Below are 19,577 nucleotides of genomic sequence, written 5' to 3' on the forward strand. Positions count from 1 at the left end.
TACTTCCATATAAAATTCATGTGAAGAAACAGAATAGATAATATATTTTAGCAACCTGGGGAAGTGGCAGCAGTGAGCGGACTGCTAGGGAGACTGTCAGACTGGTGTGCACAGCTGGTTCTCCATCTCTGTAGCCCCCAGAAAGAGAACAAGCTTGTCCACTTGAAGTAAAAATCACAGCTGCTGCCCACTGAGTGTGGGCAGTGTGCTAGGCACTATCAGGAGTACTGTGCAAATATTAATTCATTTAATGCTCACAACCACAACAGGTAGGAAGTCATATTTTTATTCCCATTTTGCAGGTAGAGAAGAGCACAGGAAACTTGTTCAAGGTTCCTTAGCTGGTGAAGAAGCAGAGCTAGGATTTGAACTCAGTCTAACTCCAGAACCGATGCAATCTCTTTGCCTCATTACCACTACCTCCCAGTCCCCAACCCCTTATTCTCTGTCCCTGCAGGACCCTCCCCTCCTTCCCACCTTTCCTTGCTCATAAATACAGTATTTGCACCATACAGAGAACTTCCACACACTAGGTACTGCTTTTCCAGCCTGGATTTTTCCTTTCACTTTTTCCCCCTCCCAGCTAGTACTTCCATTTCCATATGTACTCAGAGATGGAAGCCCGCAGGATAACAGTTTTATACTCCTAGCTAGAAAGATAAGAAAGCTAAGGTGACAAATTTCTTATTTGACATTGCTGACCACTAGTCCTTCTGGAAACCCTGCCTTCCTTTAGATCCTTTTATAATCACTCTCCTGATTTTCTTCCTACATGTGTACATTGTGGTCTGATTTGCTGTTTCATTCTCTTTCCCCAGCTAGTAAATAGGGAGTTAGTTTCACAAAACCCAGTCCTAACCCACTTCTTTATACACACACGTCAGTTCCTCTTCCTTGGGAATCTTATGGGCATCTATAGCATTAGTTATTGTCTATTCACCAGAGACTTACAAAGCTTAAAAAGTAAGCCTAAACCTTTATTTTGGGCTCCAGATCAGCGCTTTAGCTATCTTCCTAACATTGTTGCTTAGATGTCTCTACAGTTTCTCAAACTTGAATATTATCAACAATCATCTCATGCTTTTTCTTTCCAAACCTATTTAAAAATATTATTTCAATGAAAATTTATCATCTAGCCAAATTGCACAAGTTAGCACCTAAAAGGCATTCTTGACTTCTCTCTTCTACCCCATTCTTTCAGTAGGTTCTGTTACTTTTGCTTTTCATATGCCTCTCCAATATACCTACCTCCATCCCTGTGCAACTAATCTTGTAGAAGCTGCCATTCTCTCTTATTCAAGCCTTTAAGGTTATCTAGGTAATTTGGTGGGGACAGGTGACTTGGGGACCCTACTCTTCCACCATCTTGCCCCACCTCCTTACTCAAGCCTTTAAAATAGCCTCTAGCTGGTCTTACTGTGTCCATGATAATTAGTCCTCTAATTCATTTTTTACTCTCCAAGCAGGGAGATTTTCTAAAAACTAATTCTAGCATATCACTACACTGCTTAAAACTTGGTTAGTGGTATTCCATTGCTTATACAATAGAGATCAATGTCCATAATAAGATATGCAGACTACCTCAGCTGGCCTCTGGCTACTTTGCATTCCATACCCCCCTTGCATTCAGTCCAACATCAGTGTATTTACATATACTCTTTCCCTGATCTGGAATGCTCTTTCTCTCATACCATTGAATGACTTCAGTTCAGCCTTCAGTTATCAGCTTAAATGTCATTCCACAGAGAAGTCTTCCTTGATAGCTACCCACACTGAATTTGTTTCTGCTCTGAAATAATGTATTCACCACATTGCTCTTTCTCCTCAAAGTATTCATAAATTCACAATTATATCTTGTTGATATTATGTATGTGTGCTTCTTGAGAGATGATATCAAGTATTTTTTATCCCCAGTGCTCAGTATAGACACATAATTCATAGTTATTAAATGCCCATCTAAATGAATGAATGCATGAATGAGTGAAAGAGGATGACTCAAAGTAAAGGATTGAGCTAAAGGTAGGAGGGCTCTGCTCTCAAGATGCCCTCGGTTTTTTCATGTATTTCATCTGTTTAAACTATCAAAGCTCAAGATGAAGAAGATGAAGACACTGAGCGTTTGCAGCTGAGTACTGAGTAAACCAGAGATTTGATCCACAACATAGAGGGCAGAGAGAGGAGCCCCAGGAAAAGAACATAGCCTGCCAGTGGGCAACAAAGGATCTGATTCCACTTCTCTTCCAGGAAGAAGAAACAATTCATTTATTATTGAGTCCATAAAAGACAAAACACTTAAAATAATAGCAAACTTTCATATCAAAATATAATAAAAGTGAACTGCTATGAAAAATCATTTACTATGGAAAGCAGAAAATCTGAAAATAATTTTGCATTCTTATTAGGAAGCAATAGGATCTAGTCTCCATAAAAGAAGTAATTGAAAGTCTTATTAGGAGGGAGAGTAATAAGATGAAAACATTGGTGAATGAGATGAAAGAGATGGGTAAGATAAAAAAACAATCATGAGAAAACCAAAAACAGCAGCAGTATTAAAGTGTATGTTCTTGGCATTAAAGAACAAGAAGACCATAGTAGAAAATTAAACCAGTGATTTAGAGGGCAAACCGGAGATGTTTTACCAGAATATGAAGCAAAAGCAAAATAAATTATTTAAATAAAAGATAAGTATAAATGCCTTTGAATAAACAACAGAATTATAGACATTCCTGAGAAAGGAGTTAGAATAATTGGAACAGAATTGATAGTCAAATATGTAACTACAGTAACAGCTAATTTTTATCAAGCCCTTTACTTTGTGCCAGGTATATGCTAAGGCATCTTTACATCAACTGCACATCATATCTGCCGCACAAAACAGTACAGATAGGTGCAGCATTTATCTCTGTTCTACCGTGAGAAAGCCTGAGCCCTGAAGGATGGAGTTTGCACAAAGCTCCACAACTCAGTAGTGAGAGAGCTGATGCACACCCTGGCTATTTGAGTCTGGTACCTGTAACTCTACTCTTTGTGATTAATTAGAATATATATATTCTTTTGAGCTGTAGAAAATGTCTAATATCATAAAAAGAAGGAACTAATCTCTTTCCCATGACAGTTCATAATTAGAATTTTGCCACAAGTTTATATCCAGAGAACTTTATACAATAGATGGTTACTGCAGATGTCAGCTGGCGCATCCCTGCCCCTAACAGATCTAAGTAAACTGTTTTCAGTCTCCCATTCCCTTGTCTAGGACAGGTTGAAGCCTTCCCAGGTGATTTCTGAAAATTCCCAAAGAGCTTACCTTCTCTTCAGCTTCTTGCTTACTTCTTGTGCTTTTCCAGGCACTGTCTGGCAAGCCAGACCCAGGCCTGTCATTAGCTTTCACAGAGCCACATGTCATAACATAGCCCTGACTCACCTATTTACATGAATTTGCTTAGAGACTTGGGAGAGATCCTAAAGAGCCTTTGCAGCATATGATGTAGAGCCATAGACCATCTTGCTGTCTCTAACTTCCTTTCTTCCCGCCTTGTACTCTCAATCTTCTTTCTCTCTATCTTTGCTGCATTCACACTAACCAGTTTCCTTTGCCACAGAAGCATGCTCTTGGAATCTCACTTCCTGGCTCTAGTAGTTTATCAGTGTTCTTTCTTGAAAATGAAAAAAGAACAGCAAAAAGCAAAAGCAACACAGGGTTCTCCCTGAAAGTTATTTTCAGTGAATGTTTTTTCTACCTGTTAATAAAAATTGTTTTGTTTTAAAGAATAAGATCCATTTTAATATAAACAAATGAATTTGTATTTCATAAATTAAAGGAATAAAGAATAATTCTCAGGTATATGGGGACTCAGAAAATATATAACTCAACTACTGTTTTTGAAAAAAAATACATGAACCTATGGACAGATTAATTAAAATTAAGAGCTTACAAAAGAGGCAATGTCGACTGAAAACATGGCACGTCACTGCCTGGTTTCGAATCCTGACTGTGTTGCCATGTGACCGTGTGCAAGTTATTGACTCTGTGCCTGTTTGTTCATCCACAAAATGAGGATAATATTAGCACTCATCTCTTAGGGCTTCTATGAGGGTTAAATGAGTCATTATTATGTGCTTAAAATTCTTAGTACTTAGGAATCACAGTGTAGTCATTTGCTAGTTATGATAAGGAATGTGGACACTGAAGTATAAAAGACTGAGAAACAAGCATTGAAATTATTCACTTAAACATCAAATTAAAACTAAATAATGCTCATAAGTGTGGTTGTTTAAGAAGTAATTTAAATTTCAAAGAATTTGAAAGATGATCTATGTATTATAAAAAGAGTAGTGATTTATTAACAAGCTGTATAAAAGTCCTAGTTTATTATTTTAAAGGAAGAAGTATCAAGTCAGGGCAATGAAACCATGCTAAGTCCCTTCCCTTGTATAGATAAGACTTGAGAGACACCATTTCATTCCTGATTTTAATAGTTACAGAAATATCAACTAAAACTTAGTAAAATTATATTTTTGAAAAACTGGAAGATACTAACAGAATCTGATATACATGATATAATCATCTCAATCTCTGGAGCATAACCTATATTCCTCATAGCAAAATATAGAAAAGTAGAGGAAAGAGCACAGAAATATATGAATAGAAAATAGGAGGAAATGTGTTATTTGGGCCCTTTTGATTACAAATTTAGATACTTTTGGGTTCCCCAGGGTGAGAAGAGGGCCCAGGGAAGTAGAGGGAGCTCAGGACACCAGCCCAGCACACGTGATTGAGACCTGGAATGCCATTCAACCATCAGCCTGGTTGTGCTTGCTCTCCATACCAGTTTCCCTCTGCAGTGCATCTGCTGTACTCTCAGCATCTCCAGATACTGCTGACTGACTGCTCTGTCATCTCCTCCTCCACAGGACTTTTCCACATGCTCTCTGTGTTTCAGGAGTTTGTACCTCTTTCTTGACTGCTGACTCTCTTTGTCTTGCTTTCCAACTTCTATAAGGTGAAGGAGTGTTTGGGCTGCCCAGTCATCAATATATAGGATGCCCTAGTGAGCTTTTAAGTCTGACCATTTCATAGGATCTCTTTGAATTAGATGCCTGATCCAAATAAGTCCTATTACTTATTCCTGCTTTTAGTCCTACATCTAGTTCTGTTCCTGGCCCTATTACCTCTGCTGAGCAGAGGTACAAAGCCCCAGGGAGAAGGTATGGGTGGAGTAGGCAATGTGGCTTCTCAGAGGGAGGTAAAAAACTCAAAGGATTATTGCATGGTCTTTTCATTACTCTGAAGGAGGGCCAAACAAGACATAGAGTGAATGTAGATTATCTTAACCCTCCTTTTTTAAAAGATCCTCCATTTGTAAAATTTCAAATATATGCTCTTTTATAAGCAAAACAGCTCTCAAGAAAGTTAAAACTAAAACAACAATAACAAAAGCTTGTATCAAGCAAATTCAAACATTAGAAAAGAATAAATGACAATTTCAGATAAAGTAAAATTTAAAAATACACAGAATAAGACAAAGGGTCATTTTTATTTGATAAAATATGTCATCTGAAGCAGAGATTTATATACCAATCAATAATATCAAAATAGTTTTAAAACCCATAAGAAATAAAAAGAAATAATAAAAAGACAAAAACAGGATACTTTACTACATCTGTGACACTCTTTAATGTATGAAGTAGACTAATTAAGAGATTTAAATATAATAATTAATGAGGTTGCATAAATATGTATTAAACAAGAGTTTATTTTTTAACACAGGCAATTTCCATAAAAATTTCTTGGATTTGAAAGGAAATGAAAACTATAATTATAAACTTATTAGAAAGTACCTAAAACGAGCAGTATTTATCAAAATTTATTATTTGTGGACAAAACAGAATTATTGAGCAAACTCATACCATTATGTGTTGTTTTTGTAATTAAGTAATAAGGAATGAAAGTATTGTAGTAAGCATCTAGCTTAATAAAATTTTAACACACTAATCTAAAAAATAAAGGGAGTATGAAAATAGATACAAAATAAATCAGTACTCTGGGAAATGAACAAGGGGTAGTGGAAGGGGAAGTGGGTGGGGGTTGGAGTGAGACTGGGTGATGGATACTGAGGGGGGCACTTGGCAGGATGAGCATTGGGTGTTATGCTATATGTTGGCAAATTGAACTCCAATAAAATTTTTTAAAAAAATAATAAAACAAGATTAATAAGATGTTACAGATTCATACTTCCAGGGTCCAGAAAACTGTCCTATTCTTTTGGTCTAAAGATACTATTTTCACTTCAACAATTTGAAAAATTGAACTCTATAAGATATACTTAAGATCACGAAGCAAATAAGATAGGATTATAATTGGTCCACTAATGCTTAATCTATGTATTGTACTTCAATTTCAATGTTATTTTAAAGGTATCAATTCTTTGGTTAACAGTTCACTCAAATATAAATAAACTTTATTATGAATTTGCATCTTATGAATGTAAAAAAAATCAGTACATTATGAAATAGGAAAACTAGATAAGCAGGATTTTAAAAATAATATCTGGTACATGGGGGGGAAAAGTCTCAATAAAATAAATGATCCCCCAAAAACAGAATTTTAAAAAGATAACAAAAAACTAAAAGGGTAATAGAAAAATGGATATACCCAAGAAAAAAAATAGATAAATTGGGCTTCATGAAAATTTTAAAATTTTGTGCATTAAAAGACAACAACAGAGTACAAAGACAATGCATAGAAAGGAGAAAATATTTGCAAATCATATACCTTGTAAGTGATTAGTATCCAGAATATGAGGACAACTCCTAAAATTCAACAAAAATCCCCAAGCAACCCAATTCAAAAATGGGCAAAGAACTTGAATAGGCTTTTCTCCCAAAGAAGATATGCAAATGATCAATAAGCACATGAGAAGATGCTTGACATCACAAATCATTAGGGAAATACAAATCAAAACTACAATGAAATACCACCTCACACTCATTAATGTGGCCACCATTAAACAAAAGCAAAAACAAAAACAGAAAATAGTGTTTGTGAGGATGTGTAGAAATTGAAACTCTTGTGCACTGTTGGTAAGAATGCAAAGTGATAAGCCACTATAGAAAACACTATAACAGTTCCTCAAAAAATTAAAAATAGTATTACCATATGATTTAGCAATTCCAGTTTGGGGTACATAAAAGAAAGCAGAGTCCCAAAAAGATATTTGTACACCCACGTTCATACCAGCGTTATTCACAATAGCTAAAACATGGAAGCAACCCAACTGTCTATTGACAGATAAATGGACAAGTAAAATGTATGTCCATTCAGTGCAAAGTTTTTCAGCTTTAAAAAGGAGGGAACATGGATGAATCTTAAGGACTTTTTGCTGAGTGAAGTCATTCACAAAAAGACAAATACTATGATTCCACTTATAAGGAGTACTTAAAGTAGTCAAAATCAGAAACTGAAAGTAGAGTGGTGGTTTCCATAGGGTAGGGAGGGAGAAATGAAGATAAAATGTTTAATGGGTATAAAGTTTCAGTGTTACAAGATGAAAAGAATTATGGAAATAGATGATAGTAATAGTTGCACAACTTTATGAATATGATATTTAATACCACCAAATTGTAGACTTAAAATGATGCAGGTACTAGATTTTGTGTTATGTGTATTTTACTACAATAAAAAGCTGAAAAAAATAGATACACATTACTTTTAAGGCAACAAACTGCTATATAACACCTTATGGAAGTAAATGTGAAATTCTCAAAGAAATGAGTGTTGTCTTTAAAAAATGCAGTTTTCCATGTTGATTTAAAGAGAAGAAAAAAAATTGGGGGAAAAATGTCCTTAAGGACTCTAGCTAATTTGAAAAATGTATTATTTCAAACTTTGGAAAGACAGGTAATCCTCTTGTACCAAAGCATAGAAAAAGATGGATAATATTTCAGAAGAAATTAACATAAAAACTACCAAAGCCAACAAAAGTATTTGATAATATAGAAAAGATACATAGAAATCAGGAAATTCCTATATTCCAAGAAAAAGCAGATAGAAGATACTATTTTTAAAAGTAAATTATTTCTCTAAGAATACAAAAAAATACAAAAATATATAAAGCAACAACAACAAAAAAACCCAAATGCGTAAGGTAGCCAAATATAAAATGTGCTATAGTCACTTGAAGAAAGTAAAAAAAAAAAAAAAAGACTAGGTATAAACATGACTTAATACATGAGAAATTTGTTATGTTTGTATACAGGAAAACTAAATATAAATATGACAATTCTTTTCTGTTGTAACCCATAAATTAATTAAATCTGAAGTGATTCTAGAATTTATCTGGAAGAATAAAAGATATAAATTGCCGATTTTTTTTAATAAAAGTTGTGAGAAAATAATTATAACAGTAGAGTCTTGGTATGCGACTTGACAGACTGGTGGCTGGAATGTATAAATGGCCCAAAACAGAGCTTACTATAGATTAGGATTATGAACACTTATATTTAGAAATATAGTTCACAGGTTCATGTGTTCATAAGCTTACAGTGATTATGAGGGTAGTGTTTATGATGGCTTCTTCCAATACTTTCCTACCAAATTAGATTGAGAGATGGTCTTTCAATGCTTTAAATCCAGGGATATCCTTCAGGTTCTTGCTGATCCTTATGTATTAGCTCATCCTTTTGGAAACTACCAATTTTTTGGAAGCTGGTACAGACTTCTAAGGTAGGTAGCTCTCCTTGAATATCCCTGAAAGCCCTGAAGACCCCCAGTAGTTAAAATAATATCACAGAATACCTTGCTGTTCATTTTCACGTACGGATATGAATAAGCCTTGAACCACAGATCAGCAGCATACTCTTCCACAGAGATTTTATGTTCTAAAACTCCTGTCCTTTCAGAACATTTAACAAATGGCTTTTGATGTTGATGATATTTTTTTAGTCCACACCTAAAATATTGTCTATCAGTTTTCTTTGCTAGTGTGAGTTATGATTTATTGCAGAGGAGCCCAGCACTTTCCTATGTTGCATGATTTGTATTTGTCCATCAGAGTCATTTCTAACTGTGGAACTCATGTGCAGTTTTTACCATTTTCTGAGAAGCTTCAAATGTTTGTGATTTGTTTTTAAAACTCTGCTTTAAAAAATTATCTCTACTGTGTTTCTCTCCTCATCATATTCACACTGCTATTGCATATCTGTAATATGATAGACTTAATGATATTAGTAAAATAACTCAAAGTTAGCAATGCAAAAAACAAATGCATTAAGTAAATAAACTAAATAGATCACAGATGACCACAAATGCTGCCTCTTGGTGCGGATGTGGGTGACATAATTTTGCTCTGGAACATACCGTGATTCTTATTTGTGAAAGTTTGTAAGTGAGCAGATTCTATAAATATGTCATCACAAATCAAGGGATGAATTTTAAAAAATCAAAGAGTGACTTGTGCTGACACAGTAGTAAATTATTTGAAATAGAGATAGTGTTGAATCCTTTCCTCACACGATACACACAAACAATCCATGTAAGTAAAGTAGTATAATTTAAAACTTTGAAGCCAAGAGGGGAAAAAAGGTACATATATATTTAATATCACAACAGGAAGCTACTTTTTAAGTATAAAAGTAATGGAAGAAATCACAAATAATGATTGAAATATTAAACGAGGCATAGGTTGTATACTTTCAGCTGAAATTAATAGCATATCCAATTGTTAAATGGCTTAACTGATAAGAAATTGTATTGTTTTGCAAAAATTGCATTTGCTTCATCAAAATATATGCAACACTTAGACATAAATCTTACCCAGGGCAGCCGGGGTAGCTCAGTGGTTTAGCGCCGCCGCCTTCAGCCCAGGGCGTGATCTTGGAGACCGGGGATCGAGTCCTACGTCAGGCTCCCTACATGGAGCCTCCTTCTCTCTCTGCCTGTGTCTCTGCCTCTCTCTCTGTCTCTGTCTCTCTCTCTGTCTCTCATGAATAAATAAATAAAATCTTTTTTAAAAAATTAAAAAAAAAAATCTGGTCCAAAAATTGCAAGACCAATACACAGAATACTACAAATCATTGCTGTAAGAAAATAAAGATCTAAATAAATGGAACAATATACATTGCTCCTATGTCAGAAAATTCAGTGTTGTTAAGATATCAGTTCTCTCCATATTGGCTTCTAAAATCAACACAATCCCAATCAAAATACCAGAAGTCTTTTTTTTTTTTTTTCTGTAGGAATTGGCAAGATGGTTCTAAAATCCCTTTGAAAAGAACAAAGTTCGCAGACAAATACTTATTACTTAGAAATTCACAGTAATCAAGATTATATGATACTGATTTTAATATAATATAAGGCAAGTAGAACCAAATAGAGATGCACTTATATATGGACAACTCATTTTGGACAAAGGTGCACGGCAACTAAATGGGGAAAGGATGTTTTTTCTCAATATATGGTATTAGAGCAATTAGATACTCATATGCAAAGGAGGAAACAATTTCAATTAATACTTTGCACCAACCATAAAAATTAATTAAAAATGGATCATAGACTTAAGTGTAAAACCTAACTCTATAAAGTTTACAGAAGAAAATATGGGGAACACTTGTAGAGACTTCTAGTTTCAGCTCCCACTTGTAAAGAACTTGGTAGTCATCACTCTCTTCCTTACTTACAAGAAAAGGTGGATAAAGTGAATATCAAGGCTTTTTCTTGGACCCATCAGAGAACTGGAGTTGCAGGGTAAATTGCCACCCCCAAATCTGGAGAGACAGGCACACCCCAAGTATTACAGCTGAGATCGCCTTGACTAGAGCAGAAGCCACTAGAGTGAAAATGCTAGGCATACTTACATGGTAATTCTGATGAATTCTTCAAGGCTGAATGTGAACTAGTGTGAGAGTAAGAAACTTCTGGAGGCCACAATGTTAGGGGAAGCATTTACATTTTTGCAAATTTTCCGCTCAGGAATTCTACCAGGTTCCCATGGTAAAGCTCTGAAAATGATCTCATGGCTCTGTCTATCCTCTGTAGCTGAAACTGTGCATAACCTCAGGACTTGTCTTCTTAAGCCTTGAGATTCCTTGATATGAAAGGCTTCTCAGTTACTTTCTCTTCTGGGACAATCTTCTATAGTCACTTGTGAGATCCTTTGGAGTGTTTTCAGAAATCATTGTCACCTACCATAGCACTCCCATCTGCTGTGCCAAAGAATCCTCCTTTTGAAGGCATGATTGCTCATAAAGTTCTCACCACCCGGGAGCATTCTGTGTTTTCTTTTAACTTAAAATGTTTTAGTCTACTTTGGTAACTGTAGCAGAAACAAAAAAAGCCTAAGCCATGACTTATACAGACCAGTAATGGAAGATCAGAGAAGATTTAGAATGTTTTATGGTCAACTGAGTAGATAGACAACCTCAGAGCTTAAATGGGGCCTTCCCAATGGTTGGGACTATGTATGTCATCAAAATGTAAATATAGTCTGAAGAAAGAAGTAGAAGGATTGACAAACTGAATAAGGTTAAATGTCTGCCACCAACCGCAATAGAATGGACTTGCAGTTAGAATTAAGCTGTGGAACAATAATGATTTTTGTTTGGAGGATCTCAAATTGTGAACTGAAATTTACATTCCCTAGGATACTCTCCTTGGGAAAAAACAGTAGTGTTCACTGAAAGCTGGGAAGGAGATAGTCTTGACACCATGGTGTTGGAAGATTCCCTGGATCAACTAGGATTATTTCTAGCATTAATGAGTGATTGCCTGGGTGGCTCAGCTGTTGCCTGGGTGGTCCCTGGGTGGCTCAGCTGTTGAGCATCTGCCTTTGTCTCAGGGCGTGATCCTGGGTCCTGGAATCAAGTTCTGCATTGGAGAATCCCCTGCAGGGAGCCTGCTTCTCCCTCTGCCCATGTCTCTGCCTTTCTCTCTCTGTGTCTCTCATGAATAAATAAATAGAATCTTAAAAAAAAATGGGTGGTTGCCAAAGAAGAAAGCAAGGTCTCTTCCTGATGCCCCTGAAGAAAAACATCTGTGACTCAGGACAAATGTAGGGTTCCCAGGTCATTCCATCCATGTCTTTGATAACTACCTCCTTTCCCTAGTCTCTACTTCTGGTAAAAATAAATAAGTAAATAAGTAAATTAGTTATTTTAGTGATAGGAGGGTTTTATCATTAGAGAATACTGTAAAAAATATTTATCGTTGTGAAAATATATCCTATTGAGTCAAGCTTGAATTCTCTTATGCCAATGGGTATTATAAAGTCAGTAAAATATCTTAAAAAGTCTGAAAGGCAAAGTAGATTCCATTTCTTTGACATTACATGAGACTGGAGGGCATCTGTGGAACACTAGGAAGTGCCCTGTCAGTGCTAATAGAGGCTATTTCCCAACTCACCAAAGACAGGTTTGTGCCATAGGCAGTCTGCTTATGCCAAGTGACCTTCAGAGCAGTCTCCATGAACAAGAGGAGACTTAAGCCAGAGTTCACAGGATGCATATTTATTCTAGGAACATCAGTCTTTCCTGTTTGGAGAGTATAAATTAGAAGGTATTAGAAAATTAAGTATTTGAATATAGCTACCACCTAGAAGTCCTTATAAACCAGACATAGACTGTTGAGTTGGAGATGATATAAGATGGGGAGTCAATGTTGGTAGACCAAGAATATAATTTGAAGGAGTTATAAGAGAGAGGTCAAACTCAGTGGGCAACCAGAAGTAATCTTCTATCTTGCCCAGATCGCTATTTTCCAACTCCCAGTGTCCACAGATGAGAATTTACAGAATCACTGGGCACCTGCTCGATGATGATTATTGCTAATTAATCCTGGCCCCTGATCCAGGTTATGTCTTAATCTAGGTGTGAGAAGCTAAGGAACTTTTGCTTAGGGAAGTAAGTGTAGAGCTAAATCACAAACCCAACAACAAAGGGAGAGCCAGGGGTGTGTGTCACAGTAGGCAGGCAGTGTCATCTGTTGGTTCACCCAACCTCTCAGTAGTTTCCTGGGGAATGTCACCTTCTGGTGACAGAGACTGAGATGACAGTCTCAGGTTTTCCCTAAGATATAGCTGATGCTTAGGCCTTGAGCAGGGTACAGGTTTATAATATGAATTGGAACATCAGGAAGAGCTTTGCAGGTGAGATAAGAAAAATTTGTAATTAGCACATTTCCCATTTAGCAGCATTATTTGCATACAAAGTGGCTTTTATAATTGCTTGGGAATCATTTGTTGACCTTTAATCTTCAGCAGGCTAAACATTTTCCTTGTTTATACAGTAATTTTCTCTGCAAACTCTTCCTTTAGATCTTGCTTGGGAAAGGAGGAAATCAAATTACAAAAGTTTGCAAATCCCTTTTTGGGGGACAGACAAATAAATGAATGTTGACATTTAGTGTTGAAACTGACAGGCCTGAAGGTGCTTCAGGTTTCCAAATGCTGTTTTTGACAACTTGAGTAGGTATTTAAAATAGAGTTTCCCTGCCCCTAAACTAGGCTGAATGAAACAGAACCTCTGGGTGAGTCTGATCTCCATTTTTAACAACTGTCACAGATTATTAGTGCAAGCAGTTGGGATTGAGAATCATCATTTCAGGTTACTCCCTTTGGAATTTCTGTCATGGAATCAATAACCAAGTTGGTCAACAGGTCTAACTCTTAATGTGAGATAAAGATGGGCTATAGCAGTGTCATAAAACTAATCAAAATCTACCTCTCTCTTTCCATTGCCTCCAGCTTAGTGAAAACCAGACATCTTGCCAATTTCATAACACAAAGGAAGTCCATCTTGCCAGCCTGGCTTGTATAAAGCATCTACACAAGTTCAGGTGCACTTCCCACAAACTTCAAGATATTACTTGAAGATATTCATCCATTAAAAACAAAGGTATTGCTATTATTCAGGTTTTACAGATGAAAAAACAAATACTGAGAAGTGGTAAATAATGTGTTCTGGGCCTCAAACCTAAGAACTGCAGGGGCAGGAATACGAAACAGGTGCATTCTCTGCACTTAATGTAGCCTTTTTGAGAAGGGAAAGGCATCATGTTTCCTTTGCTCCAGGTAGGGTATTTTGGCTTTCACTATCATGGGTGAGAGAGAGAGAGAGAGAGAGAGAGAACCATTCTTGTACCATGGGACTTAGAGTTTAGTGGGGAGACAGGAGGGTAACCCTCTGTTCTCCCAGTTGACAGTCACCTCCATCTCCACTGAGCCTCCCTTTCCTTGGCTTCTCTCTCTCTCCAAGGCACGTTCTAAGCCAGATTCATGTCTGATTCTAGTCCCCTCCTCCAGTAGACTATGCTCTGTGAAGTCAGGGTCTGTGTCCTATTGGGAGTCATATTCATCTCACTTCCCCTCTACCCCACCCCTCATGCCTGATCCATGGTCTCATTCATACTTTGGATGAGGTAAAGATGTATCTTGTAAGAGGAATGAAAAAAATGGAAGCATAAGGGTTAAGGAATCATAGGTAGATTAACCAGAGAGATATGATGTGATATAAGGTATTTCTTAACTTATCAGCTTTTTCCAGGATGCCAGTAGAAAAAGAATGCCAAAGGAGGCAATTATACAGTTTATAAAATTATGTATTTACACAGTTGTTTTAGAATACCATGGGTAGTGAAACAATTTCTAAGTCATATTCCCCAAAAAATTGTATATATTTTAATGCTTAATTAAATGACATATCTTCATCCTCATGCCCAGGTCTGGCTATTGCTTGGGGACCTTGGTTAGGGCCCTCCTTTGTCTCCATTAGGTAGGCCCTGTAGGGTGCAACTCTACAGCTTTGTCCAAATATACCTGACCTTCCTTTTCAACCTCAAAACTGGGAATTTGTCCACATCAGTGGCATGAGACATGGGAACTTTATGCATATAGATAGAATCTACCCACCCACTGGGTAATTTAGGTAGTGGATGAGAGAAACCAGATAGAAACAAGGCGAAAAACCTATAAATGGATCTAGAGGCCATATCTTGCCTCTGGGGAAAGTGGGGATGTTTATTCTGGACAAGAAAAGGAGTTAGGGCAGCTGCCTTGGTGCATTTGATGAACTGTCACAAAGAAGGAATAACCCCAAAGGGGGAATTATGATCTGTGCATATAAATAAAACTTGCCTTTATTGAGAAGTCTGAACTCATTGGGGAATCCATATGATATGGATTTGTATTTTTTCAGTCTCAGCTTTCAACTGTGCTTCATTGAACCCCCTCTCCCTATGGGGTAGCAGTGAACATCTTGTCCTAATTCTAGAATTTTTTTTACTTTCTGTTAGTGAAATTTACACTAGTACAGTTTTTTGTTTTGTTTTGTTTTTCTTTTCTCCCTCTCTCTTTTTTTTAGTGTACTTGAAGATGTGGCATCAAGCATACAATTAAAATATTCTTTCAGTTTTATTGAACTGTCCATATTTAACTATTACATATTTGATGCATTTTGGCATATGTATATATCAATTAAATTATTACCACAGTCAATATAGTGAACATAGCCATTACCCCCAAAAGTTTTCTGGTGCTTCCTTACAATCTGTCTCTGATCATCACTTCTCTCACCCTGTCCTCAGGCAATCAGTGATCTGCTTTCTGTCATTACACATTAATTTTCATTTCTTACTATTTTTTATAAGTAGAATTATACAATATACATACTTTTTTGTGTAGCTCCTTTCTCTCAACATGTTTGAGATTCACCCATATAGTAGTGTGTATCAGAAGTTCATTCCTTTTTATGACTGTGTAGTATTCCATTGTATGTAAATAAGGCATGCCTGTGTTATTGTGCTTCGGTTTATTGCACTTTATAGATACTGTGTTTTTTTTTTTTTTTTTTTACAAATTAAAGGTTTGTGGCAAGCCTGGGTTGAACAAGTCTATGGGTGCCATTTTTCCAGAATTTGTTCACTCCATGCCTCTGTCACATTTTGGTAATTTTCACAATATTTCAAACTTTTTCTTTATTATCATATTTTTTATGATGACCTGTGATCAGTGATCTTTGAAATTACTATCATAATTATTTGGGAGGTGCCACAAACTGCCTATATAAGTTGGCAAACTTAATTGACATGCTGTGTGTGTTCTGTCTGCTTCACCAACTGGCCATTCCCCTGCTTGTCCCCCTCTCCTTGGGCCTCCCTATTCCCTGAGACATAACAACATTAAAATTATACCAATTAATAACTTTACAATGGGTTTTAAGTGTTCAAGTGAAAGGAAGAATCTCATGTCTCTCACTTTAAATCAAAAGCTAGAAGTAATTAAGCTTAGTGAGAAAGGCATGTCAAAAGCTGAGATAGGCTGAAAGTTAGGTCTCTTGCCCCAAACAGTTAGCCAAGTTGTGAATGAAAGGACAAGTTCTTAAAGGAAATTAAAAGTGCTACTCCAGTGAACACACAAATTACAAGAAATTGATAAAGTTTTATTGCTGATACAGAGAAAGGTTAGCGGTCTGGATAGAAGATCAGACCAGCCACAACATTGCCTTAAGCCGAAGCCTAATCTAGAGCAAGACTCTTAACTCTTTTCAGTTCTGTTGTGAAGGCTGAGGGAGGTGAGGAAGCTGCAGAAGAGAACTTTGAAGCCAGCAGAAGTTGGTTCATGAGGTTTAAGGAAAGAAGCCATCTCCATAACATCAAAGTACAAGATGTAGCAGCCAGTGGAAATGTACTGCAAGTTATCCAGAAGGTCTAGCTGAGATAATTAATGAAGGTGCCTATACCTAACAGATTTTCAGTATGATCTTATATTGGAAGAAGATGCCACCAAGGACTTTCATAACTAGAGGGGAGAAGTCAGTGCTTGGCCTCAAAGCTTCAAAGGACAGGCTGACTCTCTTGTGATAGGCTAATACAGCTAAATGGTGACTTTAAATTGAAGCTGATGTTCATTTACCATTCCAAAAGTCCTAAGCCTTTAAAGCATTATGCTAAATTTATTCCACCTGTGCTCTATAAATGGAACACAATCTGGATGACAGCGCCTCTGTTTACAAAATGGTTTGGTTTACTGAATATTTTAAGCCCACTGTTGAGACCTACAGCTCAGGAAAAAAAATGATCATTTTCAAAATTTACTGCTCATTGGCAATGAACCCTGCCACCCAAGAGATTTGGTGATGTACAGCGAAATTAAGGCTTTTATGCTTGGTAACAACATCCATTCTGAATGGATCAAGGAGTAATTTTGATTTTCAATTTTAATTATTTAAGAGATGAATTCTATAAGGCTGTAGCTACCATTGACACTGATTCCTCTGATGGATCTGGGCAAAGTAAATCGAAAACCTTCTGGAAAGGATTCACCATTCTGGATACTGTTGAGACTATTTATGATTCATGGGGAAGAGGCTAAAATAACAATATAACAGGAGTTTGGAAGAACCTGATTCTAGCTTTCATGGATGACTTTGAAGGGTTCAAGACTTCAGTGGAGGAAGTAACTGCTGTTGTGCTGGAAACAGCAAAAGGACTAGAAATAGAAGAGAAGCCTGAAGATATGATTGGATTGCTGAAATTTCATGCTAAATTAATGGATGTGGAGTTACTTCTTATAGATGAGCTAAGTAGTTTCTTATAGATATATTCTGTTCATGGTGAAGATTCTTTGTTGAAAAGTCAACAAGGGGTTTAGAATATTACATAAACTTAATTGATAAAGCAGTGACAGGATTCAAGGAGATTAACCCCAGTTTTGAAAGAAGTTCTATTGTGAGTAAAATGCTATTAAACAGCATCACATTCTATAGAAAAATTGTTCATGAAAAGAAGAGTCAATAGATGAAGTAAACTTCATTGCCTTATTTTAAGAAATTGCTATAGCTTCCCCAGGCTTCAGCCACCACCACTGTGATCAGTAGGCAGCTATCAGCATGGAGGCAAAACCTTATACCAGCAAAAAGATTATAAATTGCTGAAAGCTCAGATGATGGTTTGCATTTTTTAACAAAGTATTTTGAAATTAAGGAATGTGCATTTTTTAGACATAATGCTATTGTAGCTAATAGACTATAGTATAGTGTAAATATAATTTTTATATGTATTTAGGAAACAAAAAATTCATTTGACTCACTTTATTGCAATATTCATTTTATTGCAGTGGTCTAGAACCAGACCTGCAATATTTCTTAGATATGCCTGTACCACAATTTATCTGTTTTCCTGTTGATAAACATATGGGCTGTTTCCAGTTCTTGACTATTACAAATAAATCTGCTATGAGCATCCATGTACAAATCTTTGTGTTAACATATGTTTTTATTTCCCTTGGGTAAAATACTTAACGATTGGAATGGCTGGTTCATATAGTAGGTGTTTAACTTTCTGAAAAACACTAAACTCTTTTCAAAAATGCTTGTATCAGTTTACATCCCCATAGGAATGTACACAACTTCCACTTCCTCCACATCTTTGTCGACACTAGGTACAGTCAGCCTTTTAAATTTTAGCCTTTCTATTGGTATATAGTGTGGTATCTCAAATGTGTTTTTTATTTTTCTTTCCTTAATGAGTATCTTTGCATGTGCTTATTTAAAAATTTGTTTTATCTTCTTTGATCAGGTGTCTGTTGAAATCTTTTGTTCATATTTCTATTGTGCTGCTTGTTTTCTTATTACATTTTGAGAGTTCTTTTTATTTATTTATTTTTAAAAAGATTTTATTTATTCATGAGAGACACACACACACACACACACAGAGAGAGAGAGAGAGAGAGGCAGAGACACAGGCAGAGGGAGAAGCAGGCTCCATGCGGGGAGCCCGACATGGAATTCGATCCCAGGTCTCCAGGATCAGGCCATAGGCCAAAGGTGGCACTAAACTGCTGAACCACCCGGGCCACCCAGTTCTTTTTTTTATAGTCTTATTTTTATTTAATGGATGGAAAAAAGTGTTTTTCCAGAATAACCACATTTTTTTAATTAAGAGAAAACTACTGGAAGATTCAGACATGATTAAAATAACAATTATAATTATTTTACATATTCTTTTTTTATATGTATTTTTTATTGGAGTTCGATTTTGAGAATTCTTTATGTATTCTGGGTACAAGTCCTTTATAGGATACACACACACACACACACACACACACACACAATTTGTCAATATTTTCTCCCTGTCTGTGACTTGTCTTTTGAAAAGCAGCATATTTATTTATTTTTTTAAGGATTTTATTTATTTATTCATGAGAGACACTGAGAGAGAGGCAGAGTCATAAACAGAGGAAGAAGCAGACTCCTCACAAGGACCCCAGTGTAGGACTTGATCTCTGTACCTGGGATCACGCCCTGAGCCAAAGGCAGATGCTCAACCACTGAGACACCCAGGCTCAGCATTTTTAATTTGAGGCAGTCCAATTTTATCAATTTCTTTTTTATAGATTATGCTTTTAGTGTCATATCTGAAAAATCATTGCTTACCCCAAGAATGCAAAAATTTTCTCCAGTTTTCTTCTAAAAATTTTATTCTTTTGGATTTATATTTAGTCTATGATCTAGTTTGAATTAATATTTACATATTCCAAGTTCACTTTTAGGCATGTGCATATTCTGTTGTTCTAGGACCCTCTCTAGGAAAG

The 19,577-nt window shown here is 36.2% G+C and overlaps 1 protein-coding gene across 2 annotated transcripts in view; it reads left to right on the forward strand.

The window, feature by feature from the left end:
• The window catches only part of SLC14A2 (solute carrier family 14 member 2), a 487,566-nt gene that overhangs the window by 25,832 nt on the left and 442,157 nt on the right, over positions 1-19,577 (forward strand). Inside the window, exon 2 of one of the 2 annotated variants that reach the window (XM_072732277.1) lies at positions 13,734-13,884. The exons of the other annotated variant lie outside the window; for it this stretch is intronic. The gene's annotated coding sequence lies outside the window, so the exon portion shown is untranslated. The remainder of the gene's footprint in view (positions 1-13,733; positions 13,885-19,577) is intronic. 2 annotated transcript variants of the gene reach the window in all.

Source organism: Vulpes vulpes, chromosome 13 (assembly GCF_048418805.1).
Source record: "Vulpes vulpes isolate BD-2025 chromosome 13, VulVul3, whole genome shotgun sequence".
NCBI lineage: Eukaryota > Metazoa > Chordata > Mammalia > Carnivora > Canidae > Vulpes > Vulpes vulpes.